Source organism: Mya arenaria, chromosome 10 (genome assembly GCF_026914265.1).
Source record: "Mya arenaria isolate MELC-2E11 chromosome 10, ASM2691426v1".
NCBI classification, from domain to species: domain Eukaryota; kingdom Metazoa; phylum Mollusca; class Bivalvia; order Myida; family Myidae; genus Mya; species Mya arenaria.
The window spans coordinates 11685326-11700616 of record NC_069131.1 but is presented as its reverse complement, the minus strand read 5'-3'; the positions used below and the strand labels follow the sequence as shown (position 1 = coordinate 11700616).

The window sequence follows — 15291 nt, the reverse complement described above, 5'->3', positions numbered from 1 at the left end:
ATATGTATTGAGCACTTGGGCAACCGACTGATATGTACATGTAACAAAAAAAAATGTTGATCATATATATTTCATATAAACATTGCATTTATATTATAATACCTTAATATGAAAACTGAAAACGCATCATTTCATATACCCTATATTCATTTTGTCATATTCAACAAACTTTGCAATGACTATTTAAAATGAATCAGCACACGTTAAAATCAACGTTAGTGTTTGTCGTCTGCCCAAAGCTGAATAAGTCTAAACGATTGAATTTTGCACGAATACTTTACCTTAGCTCCATGATTTATGGTTTAGCCCCATGCTGTATGTCTCATCCCCATGTTTAATGTGTCAGCCCCATGCTGAATGTTTTAGCCCCCTGTTGAAAGTTCCGTTTCCATGCTAAATGTGTCTGTCCCATTCTGAATGTTTTAGCTAATGCTAATCAAATTTCCCCATGCTAAAATGTTAAGCACCCTCCTGAATGTTCAGCTACATTTTGAATATGATTGCCCATGCTTAAACGGCAGCCCTATTGAAAATGGTTTAGCATTATTAATATAATATTTTATAGCTGTTAGCCCAATGCTAAAATGTTCTGTCCCATGCTGGATATTTTAACCCTTGCTAAATGTATCAGCCCTATGCTTAATCTTTTAGTTTTTAATTCCATGCTGAATGTTTCAGCTCCTTGCTGAATGGTTCTACCCCATGCTATAACTTGTAGTCTCATGCTTAAACTTTCAGCCCCATTCCGAAGCAAAACTGTTTCAGCTGTATGCTTAATCTTAAGCCCAATATTGTTGTAGCTACATGCTAAGTGTTTTAGTTTAATGCTTGGTGTCTTATCCCTAAGCTGAAACTGGTAGCCTTATGCTTAAAGTTTAAGCCCCATGCTGAATGTTTTAGCCCTATGCTGAACAATTTGACCTCATGCTGAATGTTTCAGTTCCATGCTAAATATTTTAAAACTACGCTGACAGGTTGCCAATAATTTTACAACGATTTCATTGAAAATAATAGTTCCATACTATACATGCTCCGCCCATTTGTATTATTGCGCCCAATGACAGGACAGAATTATCGAACACACGCACGCGATTTCGATGGGAAATGCCATTGCATTGAGAGAGAGAGAGAGAGAGAGAGAGAGAGAGAGAGAGAGAGAGAGAGATGTCAGTAAAGTTTTATATAGATATAAGTTGAGCGGCTGTTCAGAGCCCGAGGTGTACTTTTTTTAAAGACTATCCATTGTCCATAACATATGATATGGGACCGTATTCATCTTGAAATTCAGCATATAATAAATTTTATTTTCGTTAAAAAATGCTTTCAATAAAACTTGCAAAGATTTTCAGTTTGTCTCATGTGCACAGAACATGGGTGTATACTAGTATTGTTTGCAGGTTTTGTCTTTTAACTAGAAAAATCACACTGACAGCAAGAAAGTTATATCCTATAAATGACTCATCTTTAGGGCAGCAGTGAATATTTAAATCTCGACGTTCACAATTAAATGAAACAAGGAAATAGTTTAGACACATATTAATTACATTTTTAAATTAAGAGAATGTTCTTCATATGAAAACGTGTCAACCTGTTATTTCAAACAACAGTGCTCTTTTACATTGAGTGATAAGTCATATACCATAGATATAGCCCAAATCAGGCATAAACCATAGATATAGCCAAACCATTGAGTGATAAGTCATATACCATAGATAATGAGTGATAAGTCGTATACCATAGATATAGCCAAATCTTTTTCAATCGCATAGTCTATGTTAGGTTTCCCATACTCACTGGCTGTTACTTTGCTCCTGCAATTAAATAAGATTTTAAAAATTAGTATAGTATTCAACCTGAACAAGTGTCATTGAAAAACATATTTTCACGATATAAGATGTACGGGTTGAAATCCAGTTTTGCTGTATTCATGCTATGCCTGTTCAAGGTTTTATATGCACCTATATTGTATTTTTTGCAATATATTTGCGTTCTTCTTATTTGTGCAATATCTCATAAACAGATAGTTGCTGTTTTATTAAAATTATTTTACGAAACGTGCACCTGCTTTTCGTTAACCTACGAAACTTCCTACAACAGCGTTAAAGCTGGCCAAAGACTTTCGTAGATAAAGAAAATGACCGCCACCACATATTTTAAAATTGTAATTTATACTTGCGTTGTTTCACTTATTCAACTGTCGCTTCCCGAAAGAAGACGCGTTTGTGCTATCTACTATGAGTGAGTAAATTAACCTTTTATTACAATGCCGTCCGTCAGAACACACAACGTATGGCAATCTGTCAAAAGTTGGGAAGAAATAATGCTCTATTTCGAGGCATTTTAAGAGATATTTGTTAAAACGGCAATGGAGTATGCAATTGAAATAGTATCACAAAACAACAAACTCAGGTTATGTACATTTCACAGCATTAAAGTAAAATAGTTGACCTATAAACAGACTCTTCTATTTATCAGTCAGGTAATTCTTCAATGTCAATTACTCAATTTCAATTTAAACACAGCAGATCGCAAATTAGTTTAGTAGCAATAATTATCTGTGTCATTTATTTACAAGATTCCCATGGCACTCATAGTATGAGTTCAGAAAGTTTAAGTCACTTTTGAAGCGTGTAAACAGTCGGTTGGGTGGCTGGAAGTGGGGATTTACCTAAAGCAGCCAAAAAGTAAGCACTGACTGCAAATTAGGCAACTGGTTTGTAACGATCTACATTTTATTTTTGAATTTCACTATTTTTTTCCGAAAATGGCTCGCATAGAACGCCGACCGCGCGCACTTTAAGCATGCCCCAAACAAACACCGTCGCTCGGCGTTCTGATAAGAGCGCAGTGGGATTGCCATGAGGTCGCCGTATCAGCGCTATAAAACTTAATATCAGAGCATTAAAAGGTTTCATAAACTTGATCGTTTATACTTCCTTGTTTCAATTATTTACGTGATTCATTTCCATTACTGTTCTGTTCAAAATGCGAGATCTAGTTAATGGTATCAACATTAAGTTGAACTATAGAGCCTACGTTTATGAAAACTTTCGTTAATATCAGTAGAAATGTGCACAGCACGATATCCTGAAAACGTGAAAACGCACAAAACACAGATGCTTTGGCATGTGACATCATTTTCTTCAAATATTTTACATAAGTAATAATTTGGAAGGAAATATTAGCTAATATATGTCGCTTTAATTTTTAATAATGTTTTCTTTATTTGTTCCAAGTTTTAGTACACTGATGCTTTTTATGATGAAACTCTATGATCACACAGTTTTAAGCCTTAGATTTTATAAGTCAGACTGTGTGTGATGCGCATAGTTTCAAACAATGATTGCATCGTATCTTTGAAAAGTTTTTGCATTAGGTGCTCGAATTGTATTCCTCCGTCTGCAGATAGGGTTGGGATCTCTAATCATTGAAGTACTTGGGGTTTACCTATAAAATTTATTATTATTTAATTTATTATTAAGTTTCCTCAAGTTAATGCATACTTTGATAATATTTACCTTTTACGTTTTTTTCTTTATTTAGGATTGTTGAGATATATGTTGTTAAATATAATATGTATGCACTGTGCTGTTTGTGGAGTTTTGTGCTGTAATTCCACGTTTCTTGTTTGTGATTTTTGTTTGTTTGTGTGTTCTATGTCTTTGGCGTTTATCCAGTTCCATTAAACCGTGTTTATGTTTAAACTTTTTGCTACTGAGCTTGTTTCTGTAGTTTTTCATGAGCATTACATTTCATTATCTTTACTCAAGTCTGAGATGCTAAAACACTAAATCTCAATACTTATATGAAAATCTACAGAAACAAGCTCAGTAGCAAAACGTCGTGATGGTGTCATGGCGGGGTCAAGCCATAATGCATCCATAGTAGCGCACAAAGCTTAGTAAGCAATAACAAACTCATTGTAATGCGATTGAATGAGCAAGTGTAAATTGACCCATTATCTGAAACGACAATAACCGAATGAACAATATTTTTTTTCTATCGTACTAATTCCGATAAACATTCTTTGAAATAATATTCGATATAACGACAACTATTGTGTAACAGTAGGAAAATAAGTCAAATAAATATGTGTTGCGCTCTTTGTCATTATTTCGAGCAATGTGTTGCTACTTTTCGTTTTGTCAACTTTCTTTGTTCAAAAGAGAGACTTAGTAAAACCAATTATGGTTAATTCTCAATTCTGTGATTTACTCACTGTATATGGATTTCACCACTCCTTATTTTGTAATTATGTTATGCATTTCTGAAGCTTAAACGCTTATTTACTTTGTTCAATATTTTCTGCAATAAATACTGGTTGAACCAACCTTCTTTCGCTTATTCGAAGTTAAAAAAGAAGACAAACTGTCTTTGCAATCCTTTGATTGTTTCATTGTTCTGCCATAAAGAAAAACAAAAAGACGCGTACTATTAAATTAAATTCGTCGAAATAATAAACAAACACCTTTTAACTGGATCCCCTTACCTACCTTACCTACTTAAGTCTTATTGAACAAATAAACGATTATATCAAAAACTTCTTATTTATGAACTGAACAGTAAAACTCATAAAAACATATAATTGGAATACATACGCCTGAAAACAAGGACAATTATCAGAACGTGTACAAATACCGACCATGCAGGTGAAATTTTTGTTACGGTTGTTTGGGATTTTTATTTGCAGTGTTAACATTGCTAAAGGTAAGTTCTTCTACATATGTGTTCATAAATATTTTTTTTATTTTTTCAAAATATTATCAGTTTGCTTTTTGCCGGTAAATAATTGAACACTCTTACGTTTATATGATAATTTTTACGTTTTATTTATTTTGTATGCGGGAATATCTCAACAAATGATTTTGATTGTTTATTGATTACTTAAAAAATCTGTCATAACTAAATGAATATAAAAAATACCAGAAAAATATGAAATTAAATCGAATTTGGTGTAGAAGCTGGTCTGCGGTTTTAATTCGTATGTTCAATTCATTGTGGTCTATAGAGTTGTGGATGTATTTTGTATTAACCTCTTACACCTTCATCTTACAATCCAACTCTTATCGAGTTCTTTACGATATGCTCAACTTAATAAATGTATTATAATAAACACCGTAACTTTGTTTCTGTTTAGGGAGTTCCTACGCTGATGAGGTTAAAACCTTGTTAAGGAAACATTTCAACAACGAAAACAATATATGTTGGAGCACAGCTACGTTAATGGCAAACCAAAATAAAGGTGACAAAAATAAGAGCATGGCAATAACTCTGATCAACGTGTACACACAAGAGTGCCACGAATACAACGATAACACCAACGGTTGGCCGTTTTTTTAGAGCACTGAATACAAAACTTCGAGAAAAAACTGGTGAAAACATTTGGCTAGACACAGAAAGCTTGCTAAATCAGGGATTGGAAATGATAGGCATTGAAACATGGGATCTGCTTTACAGGTCTTGTTTCTGTAACAATATCAAAAAGGGATCCACAATTATAGTTGATGACTTCTGGAGTACATCATTGGAGGCACGCGCGTCAAACAATTTTCTAAATAAAAACAAAATATTTTTCCAGATTATTGATGCTCGACGCGGGGCAAATATTCGCAAGTATTCAACATACAGCGGGGAAAAAGAAATTCTACTACAATCGAAAAGTGAATTCTATGTTACAGAATATTTCACGGATGCAACTGGCATAAAAAACAAGAAAGAAGCTGTAAATGAGTCGGATTGTTTGGAACGACATGAAAGCGTTTGCAGTCGTGACAAGCAATATTCCTACACGAGCTATTAGGTCGGTTTCCAACTATTGCGATTGCTCGGCTGGCACGACATCTGATGCTTCTATGCCTGCAAGACGTTCAAGTGCCTTGTTTGTCATTGTCTTTATGATAGTTCGGTACATGCGAACAAAATAAACTTGTATGTGCAAAATTCGAGTTTTAGAGCATAACATTTTTGAAATGACCAATGTCAATTTTGTTGAACAAAATTCATAGAAAAACAACAACAAATATATAAATGTGTATATCTAGTAATCAAAGTGCCTTTAACAAATCTTTGCGTGTTTTAATTGCTGTATTTTTATTTTCAATTGTTGTATTCTATTGTCTTTGAGTTGTTTCTCCTTGTTTGTACAATGATACTTTTATTATGAGAATATATGAAGACATAGTTTTAAACCTTGCTAAGGCAATCTAAAGCAGATGGCTGTCTTTAAATGACTTTATCGTATAAGGGCTAGCAAGCTCCTGCATGATTCATTCCTTTGCATGTAATGTCTGTATCGGGTCATTGAGTACTTAAATCTAAGGTCATTACCATATTGAGTAGATTAAGCCCCCAGTAGTGTTCCAGCATTATAATGATACATTCATTCGCAATCGGTTATAAAGACGAGGGTTGTCCGGAAATTTTTGAGACTGCATTCATAAAAAAACAAACAACTCATAGGATGCATTTAAAATTTAATCAGCTGACAGTTTTTTCTGCTATAAACAAATCCTAAATGTTTCAACAATATACTACGAGGTAAACGTGTGCAACAAACATAACAAATAATATAGGTTACAAGTCACGGAGCACTTCGTAGTCTCATTGCGTCACTTCATATAGTTTGTTTTTTCAAAATTCGCTCTTTCTGCACGTACAGACTTATGATTGCTTCTGTCCTGTTTAGCTCAACAGGGTCGCCAATTTCCATCACTGTCCTCCGCCGGTCTTCTTGTAACATGTCCTGCACTGAACTTATGTCACTTTCACTCACTACTGACGGTTGGCGCTCCACTTTAAATCGCACACATTTTCATGCCCGACATAAAAAGGTCCAGGCTAGCGAAATACCAAAACCCTTGAACATGTTGGCTTTGATTAATCCAGTGTTAGAACCGTATAAGTATTTGTTAAGGTTATCCCGCTGCGAGCACAATATTTTATCACAGCGCACTGCTCCGTGCGTGACGTCAATGTTAAGTTTTTTTCAGTCATCTTTGAAAAAAATATGTCTACTTTTGTTGACCGTTCCAAACTTGTTTAAAGTTAGATGACGTCAATAATTTGCGCAGTGGTACAGCTGACTTCATACTTTTGGCGTCTATTATTCAGACTGTGTAGTATTTATTAATTGTAAACAATTTTCAGAACAATTTTCGTGGACTGTCTATATACACAGCTATATATTGTTTGTTGATTTATATTAATAAAGGTTTTGAAATATAGACACAGTCTTAAACCTTTCCGGACATCCCTCGTACATAACAATGCAAATAAAATGACAGAACTGACAATTGGCTCAACAAAATGCACGGTCAATTTCAAATGTTCAAATACGTATAATTATATAAATAATATGCAGCCAGCATTGATTTGTAATTCCTTAGTTCTTTAACAGATTTTTTTTGCGTTACATGTCATCCGCCGTTTTGAATATTAAATAATAGTCATTCAACATTTTTTAAAGCTGAAATAAAATTAACAAGGGTATTTTCAGTTTTGTATTATTTTTGGGTTGATTCTTATATTGTAAAGATTGTAATAAAAGTTTATGATCGGATCAATTGATGCTTTTGTCAGGTATTTGTTAAGCACCGATGGTGTGTTTCATTCTTTCTCTGATAGTCTGAATTGGGTTATTCACATTATACTTATAATTGTTAATTTGATTTGATCTGCAGAACAGTTGCCTCAAAGTACGCTATATTTTAAAATAGACCCCATTTGAATCTGCACTGATATGAGCAACGTACTTCCAAAATGCTGTTAATAACAGTTTTGCTAAAAAAATGAAATTGACAATATACATATTCAATTATGAATTTTATGCAGGTGTCAATAACTATTACTTTTGCAGGTTATTTATTATTTTCTTGTAAGGCTGGTAATTTCAAACAGGTTTTTTTTTGCATAGTACACGACCTAAATTTATAAACCTGGTCAGATTCAGTGTTGTACTTTAAAACTAGTTAGAGACAGTTGTGTATTTTTATTTATTTAAAGACACCACCTTTCTATTCACTTTCCACATATATAATTTTAGACTAGTTTTTACCGATTTAGACATGCATTCTTTATTAAAGAGACATTACACAGACTTATGAATAAAGCCGAATGCACTGTACATTCTCAGGAAGCATATCTTTGCGTAATTATTACGTAACTCGTTTCCGAAACGTTTAAAATTGTTTTCACCTTATTGGCCCATTTTGTCGGTTTCCAAAAAAGTAATTGTTATAAAATCAATCAACAGGTAAAATACAACTGTAATAACAAACCGTGCAAAGTGGTTAAAGTATTTAATAGACTGGTAATTCCATATATTTTTAGACAAGGCATACACTTTTTAAAACAGTCGATACAACGAAAAACAAAATAGCTGCCGAATTTAATAAATAACAACATCTTTATATTAGGGCGAAATTTGACAGCAAATAAAAATTGTCCATTCATCTATGCTCGTATTTTGCGAGTTAAGTAGCTTATCAAAAGGACAAAAACTCGTTTAAACCGACTTTGGTCCGTATTGGGTGAGTTTTTAGCATATTTTTTTCTCTCATTTATGAAGTATTAGGAATATGGTTGTTTCAATATCACGTCAAATACTTAAAAGTAAATCAATAATTAAGGCATATCAGTTTAAACCGTTAAAGAAAATATACGAAGCCATACAAAATGTCTGTAATAGTTGAACTAAGTGCTTGTTTGGTAAATATCTTTATTATACCTCACTTTTGTCTACAATGGTAAACTCCCATTACCCGAAAAAGAGATATTTTGACTGTCAGAAACATTTGCAACATTTTTGACACGTGACCAAGAGAAAATTCACTGTCAGGTCATTTGACCGCAGTGCCATTTTGAATGTCATTCGTTAAACAGTATATCGTACTTTGTTGGTGACCCCTTTCCGAGTCAGGCGAAGACTTGAAACATTTCCCTGATAGTGTTGGTGTCTTGGTCGTTGACGTGATCACTCGAACCTGAATATTGTTTTCCTGCTCCCCGTATATCCCATATCGGGTCACCTACTTACCTCGTAACTTATACTATTATAACAACAAACCTAAAAGTGCAAAGATTTTAAACATTCATTGAAATGAAAAAAGTGATGAGCAATCTATTTATTAAATGTCATTAATTATCATTTTTTTGGAGTGATCTACAGTCTTTAAAAGGTGTATAATACAGAGACATACAAAATTTATATATTTTCTTTTATAATATTGTATAAATTGTTTTAGATCATGTTTATATTGTATTTATAAGACCTGTTTTACTTGTGAAAGAAGATCGAATATGATGTACCATTTATATAATGATTTGATAGTTTTGCGAATTCATTTTTTAAAACAAAGCTACTCCCACGCGTCTTGCGTCTTTTGAATCATTAAACTAGATATAATGCTATAAATGGAACACTTAAAACTATGTACCATTTACCCCATTGATTGTGATGCGTTTTGAACATTTTGCGTATTCATGACAAAAAAAAAAACCGGATTGTCCTTGACTGTCTATTTAAAAAACAAAACAAAACTGCATTTAATCCCGATCGTGCAGTATGACATGAACCAGGAAAGTAATGCGACAGCAATGAATGGACTAAACATAGAAACAGGAAGCATTGCCTTTTCATCACAATTGGAGGAAATTAAAAACCAAACCTCACACAAAGATGTTAATGTGCTTTAACAGCTTCACTTTCAGTTTATTAACAATATCAGCATATACATGCTAAAATCATTATACTATATACTTTTCAATGAACTGAAAAGCAGAACATATTGAATACACTTAAAATATAAGCTTAAATTAAGAATTGCAGCAAAAACATGCATGTTTAACCTTGATATGAGCTGCAGTGGTGCAGATAGAATATCGCCAATGTTTCACTCCATGTTTTTGTGTACTGCTTTGCATTACTAGGCATTTGGCCTTGTGGCCTAGGAATTATGTTTAAGGTGTCATGAGTTATGGTCATGATGAATGTTTGTTTTGCGCAACGACACCACGGCTATGGTAATACCTCGATTTTCTCCCCGAAAACAGATCAGCTCACAATCAGAGGTGTATCAAGACTTCTTTTCGGTAATTCGATAATGTTACTTCGACGAATACGTAATTGGACTGTGCTGGCACAGTTAGCTGATTATGATTTTTATACTTGAGTTTCAATTCTCAAACTAAAGGTTTAATGAGTTTAAAACTTGAACAACCATTACAATTACCGTTGCCAATAGTTTTATCGCTCCGTTTCGTTTAATTTGAAGTACACTAATTTTACCTTTCAAGACGATGCTGGGATGTTGGTTGATGCTTTCAATTGCGTGGAAGTTTCTGAAATAAAATGTGTCGAAGACATTGTACATTGATTATGGTACAGATCCTAGGAACACAATTATGTCAAAGTTTATAAGTATTTGAAAAATGCCTTAAAATAAATCATTTGAAAAGGCCCAAAGAAACCGCAAATAAGGTAATCGAAATATTTTGTGGAAAGAAATTCCAGTGTGGGGAAACAATTTTGTAACATGACACAAATGTAACGTACATACAGGAAGTAGGGCAAAAGGGCACACATCAGTTAAGTCATTTGAATATTACTACGTTATTTACTCGCTTTGACATGGCCTACCGGTTCATAAACCTTCCGAATATGTGCGTATTTTCTTTAAGAACGTTAAACCTTTTCAGAACAATTAAACAATATTTTTCAAACACAGCATGTCAACATACACACATTTGACCAAACAACCGTTCACATTCGTTGTTAGTGTTTTCAAGCGGCCTTCTTGATGTAAAAGAAGATGCTTCCATTCTAAAATTCTTTTCATTGCAGTTTAAAAGAAATCGTCAAAATAAGCAGTACTGTAGAAATGTCAACGTGCAGACTCGTTAAATATTTTGTTATGTTTTGTCAACGTACATACTTCTCACATGCTATGGTGTCATTCTTAACTTGACACCATGATATTTACATTAAAATATATTACAAAATTGTTTGAATCATTTCCGTTAACTTTGTAGTATAATGCAAAACCATGTTTTGCCTTTCGTCGGGAGCTATAGTATGTGCTTGAACAGCAATCGCTTTTTTCTGCAGGTTTAAACAACAGACAGGAGCAACATGTGTGCGTTCCCTGTCATCAAGTTAATATCTCAGTCAACCGCGAAACTGGAATTAAAATCAAAACGGATGTCAAATGCTGTCGTCTAAATAAGAATCTGCCATTTAGCAATGGTGTTGGTTGACAGATGGGACAACCCCCCCCCCCCCCCCCCCCCGCAACCTCCACGAGCAACAATTCACGCTGGCACAAGATTTAAGATCAACAGACACTTAACAAAACACACAGACAAAACACTTAAAAACACCACAGAGATACCAACACACATTGGAACATATTTATTCGCAAATGTTGAGGTTTCCCCATCGGATCGGTCAGAAATATTGTTTTCATGTGCTGTCGACATCAGCTGGGTCTTGTTTTCTTGTTTAACGCATGACAACCTTAATCAATTGAATTATTACTTTTTATGGCTGACTGTGTTAAGCTTATATTTCATCTGGAGATTTTTATCCAAGCTTACCTCTAACACTAATTTCCCTGCTATGTAAAAACAAACATCTTAATATATTAAAACTCAAGACTTTTCGAGCTAATGCAGACTATGACAACCAAACATTTTATTATAATACTGCATCTTGACTATATTGCAATGTTTAAAACATGTGTCTCCACCTTATTATTAATCACGGTGATAACCATTACATTTTATTCTTAAATACCATCACTCACAGAAAAGTGAAGGCTTTTATTTCGATGGTTCCTAGATAAATAGTTCCTTAAAAGGAACTTTAGATATTTTTTTTGATTTTGCATGTTTACAGTGTGATCTTCATAAGAAACATGTCAACAACAGTTTATTTATATAGATATATATTTTCCCACTACGAAATGCTGACGCCATTTCTTGAATTCCGGACGACTCAATGTTTTGTAAAAAGGTAGCCGAAAGTTGATTGTACCAGGAAATGACACAATTATTTTTACTCAAAATATGAATACAAAAAAAAAATGATCAAATTTAAAATGGTAGCTTTCTGAATACCTTTAAAGGCGTTTGGCAGACCTAGCTTTTAAGTTTTTTGAAAATTGTTTAAAGTAAGACGCTTATAACAAATCCACAATAATCGCCTTCGTTGAATGCGTTTCTCGCCATTTTAGACTTATTGTGCATACTTTAAACAGACATAAAACAGATACATAATTACTGAATTTGATCCCTTTTCTCTATTTAAGTGCAATATCTCATAAACAAAAAACTTCTCTTCCATGCAAAGTTTCTCGTAAACAAAGAAACCATGATAGTTTACCGCCAATGATATACGCCATGCATTTGTATGCCACTTTCAACACATGGACTACGACATCCTGCTTGAAAAGGCTCGTACTTATAATTTGTACTCATAGGCACGCTTGTAACGCATTAGCAATGCAAAAAGCCACCTGCAAGTGGAATACCCGCAGTGTTACTTAATATCGTTATTCAAGATTAGGATTAGGTGTTTATTCCTGCTATGTAAATACATGGTTGCTGATAATATCAACCGCTTGAAGTCAGGCCTGTATAAGAATTTAGTGTGTCATCACATCAGCATTCGTTTCCCTTCTATAATTTTTGAGCCCCCAATTTGCCTGTAATTTGGTACCTCTACAACGATAATAATTAAGGACTAAATTGTAATTGTAATCCAATGCCAAAGCCCAAACATCAGTTACTAGACTCTAATGGTGGTCGATTGAATGTTGCAGGCAGTGTTGTGCCAATGATCGATTATAATCGACAATTGATCGGAAAGCCTACGTCGGCGACAATCGATAGTGAAATTTGAACAATCGATTATAGAAACAAGGGACGTAACCGCTAGAGACTTATTTTCTTTTTCTGGTAAATGCTAGTTTATGTTGAAACGTTAAGATGTTACTTCGTTAAATTATCTAGTCATATTCTTATCAAATCAGTAAGTCGATAGAGTACCTTATTACAAATTTTCATTGGAATTTAACTGCTAAAGGATTTGTTCTAAACTTCTCATGTTTTTGAGTGGTTTAAAAGTGATTTTTAAAACATGTTACCGTTTACTACTTACCATGTAAGAATTTAGTTTTCTCATTTTTCTGAAAGAAAATGTTCTTATAAAACATACAGAATATTCAATTGCTAGTTGTACTTGTTACTAACTGATTATTATAAAGAATTGGATATCTTTATTTGTGTTTACACATGTATACAATACTAAATGTAAGACAAAAATAGAGCCTGTGGTCTCATATTCTGTAATTATAACTTGTAAACACTTAAAAATAGTTTTGCTATGAATAAATAATGTAATTTATACAGAGAAATGTACAAACAGCAATAGTGTAATGGAACATTTGTGCTTAAAACTGGTGCATGTACTGTATCTATATGCCTTATATATGATGACCAAAGGTAATTAAATAATGATTAGATCGATTAATAATCGATAATTGATCGGTTTCATCAACCGATTATCAATAGTAATGTTTCTGTCCGATTCCCAACACTAGTTGCAGGTGTATGTTCTCTTTCATGTCAGTATGGAAGGTTCAAGCAGACCCTAGAATTTTTCATTGTGAACACTAGATCCGCCTGCAATACTAGGTTTACAAGCATGTCAAGATATGTATTGGTCAAACTCGTATATACAATAGGTGACAGTGAGAAAAGTCTCACTCAGTCAAGCATTCTTGAAGAATATGCTGATGTACTTGATGGCATAGTTCTATTTCCTGGTGAGGTGAAGATAAAGATTAATCCTTATGCCACCCTTGTAGTTCATCCCCCAGGACGCATTCCTGTAGCATTAGAGGAAGTGGTTAAACAGCAGTTACAGTCTATGTTAGATGATGATATCATTACCAAGGTCACAGCACCAACAGATTGGGTTTAATGCAGTAGTGGTTGTTGAAAAGTCAAATTCAGACTGTGTTCGAATATGCTTAGACCCAAACTATTTAGACAGGGAAATACTTAGAAATCATTACCCAATGACCACACATAATGACGAGTGTCCCAAGCTAAGTGGAGGGAAGTTTTTCACTTAACCTGTTTAAGTTTTTACGGGGTTTATGTTTCAACGTTTTGCTACTGAGCTTGTTTCTGTAGTTTTTCACATAAATATTGAAGCCAGGTCAGGATATTGGAATTTGAAATTTTCCAATAAGTCCTCGTTTCTGACTACTTTTAACAGCATAAATGGAAGATACAGATTTAAAAGATAACCGTCTGGTCTTTGTCTGTCACAAGATCAGGTTCAAAGGAAAATTGACCAAAGACGCCTTGAATTTTGCAGTACGACAGCAGCAATGTAAGGTTAGGAGCCACATAGTTACAAAATGAACGTCCAGTGGCATATGCGTCAAAATCATTGAAAAAAAGCGAGCAAAACTATGCTCAAATTGATAAAGCAATATATTCCATTTTGTTTGGTTGTCGTAGATTTAATACATCTTCGGCAGGGAGGTCATAGTTCATAGTGATCATCTCCCATTGCTTTCAATCATGAAGAAAACCCATTATACCAGGCCCCAGCTAAGTTACAAAGAATGATGCTACAACTGCAAAGGTATATCATCAAATTTGAGTTTAAGAACGGAAAGAATGTACTGTTGGCTAATACTCTAAGTAGGAAATTTCGTAAAGGACTCGGACGGTATGGACCTCCAAGTTCATTTGGTCATGACAAAATAACCTATAACTGATAGGAAAATAAATGAGACAAGAAAGGAAACACAACTAGACAAAGGTCTTAGCGTCCAAAGAGATACAATAATGATTGGTTGGCCTTACAAAAAAGCACATTGTTCTGCAGAGTGTACAAAGTACTGGAATTTCAGAGACTAAAGATTTGTATGATAAACTTGTAGGATGTATCATCCAATGCGAAAATGAAAACTGTCATAGATAGAATAAAAGGCATATTTGGTCGATTTGATATACCATATCAAGCTGTCTCTGGCAATGGTCCATGCTATACAAGTCATCAATTCAAGAAATTTGCAAGTGATTGATTTTAGATCATATTATGACTGATTCATATCACAGCCAGGCGAATGGATTAACAGAGAAATATGTTGGTATTGTAAAACGCATTTTGTAAAATCATTGTCTGATGGTAAAAAAACCTATGATAGGTATTCTGGAATACAGAGCAACACCATTGTAATGTGGTTATTCACCAGTTCACAGTTGTTCACTCAG

General features: G+C 33.9%; 1 long non-coding RNA gene across 1 annotated transcript; it reads left to right on the top strand.

Moving 5' to 3' along the window:
• The first annotated feature begins 4587 nt into the window (after positions 1-4587).
• On the top strand, positions 4588-7225 carry LOC128205157 (uncharacterized). Its single transcript, XR_008256184.1, has 2 exons — positions 4588-4707; positions 5138-7225. It is a non-coding gene; the product is annotated as an uncharacterized LOC128205157 (long non-coding RNA).
• The last annotated feature ends 8066 nt before the right edge of the window (positions 7226-15291 follow it).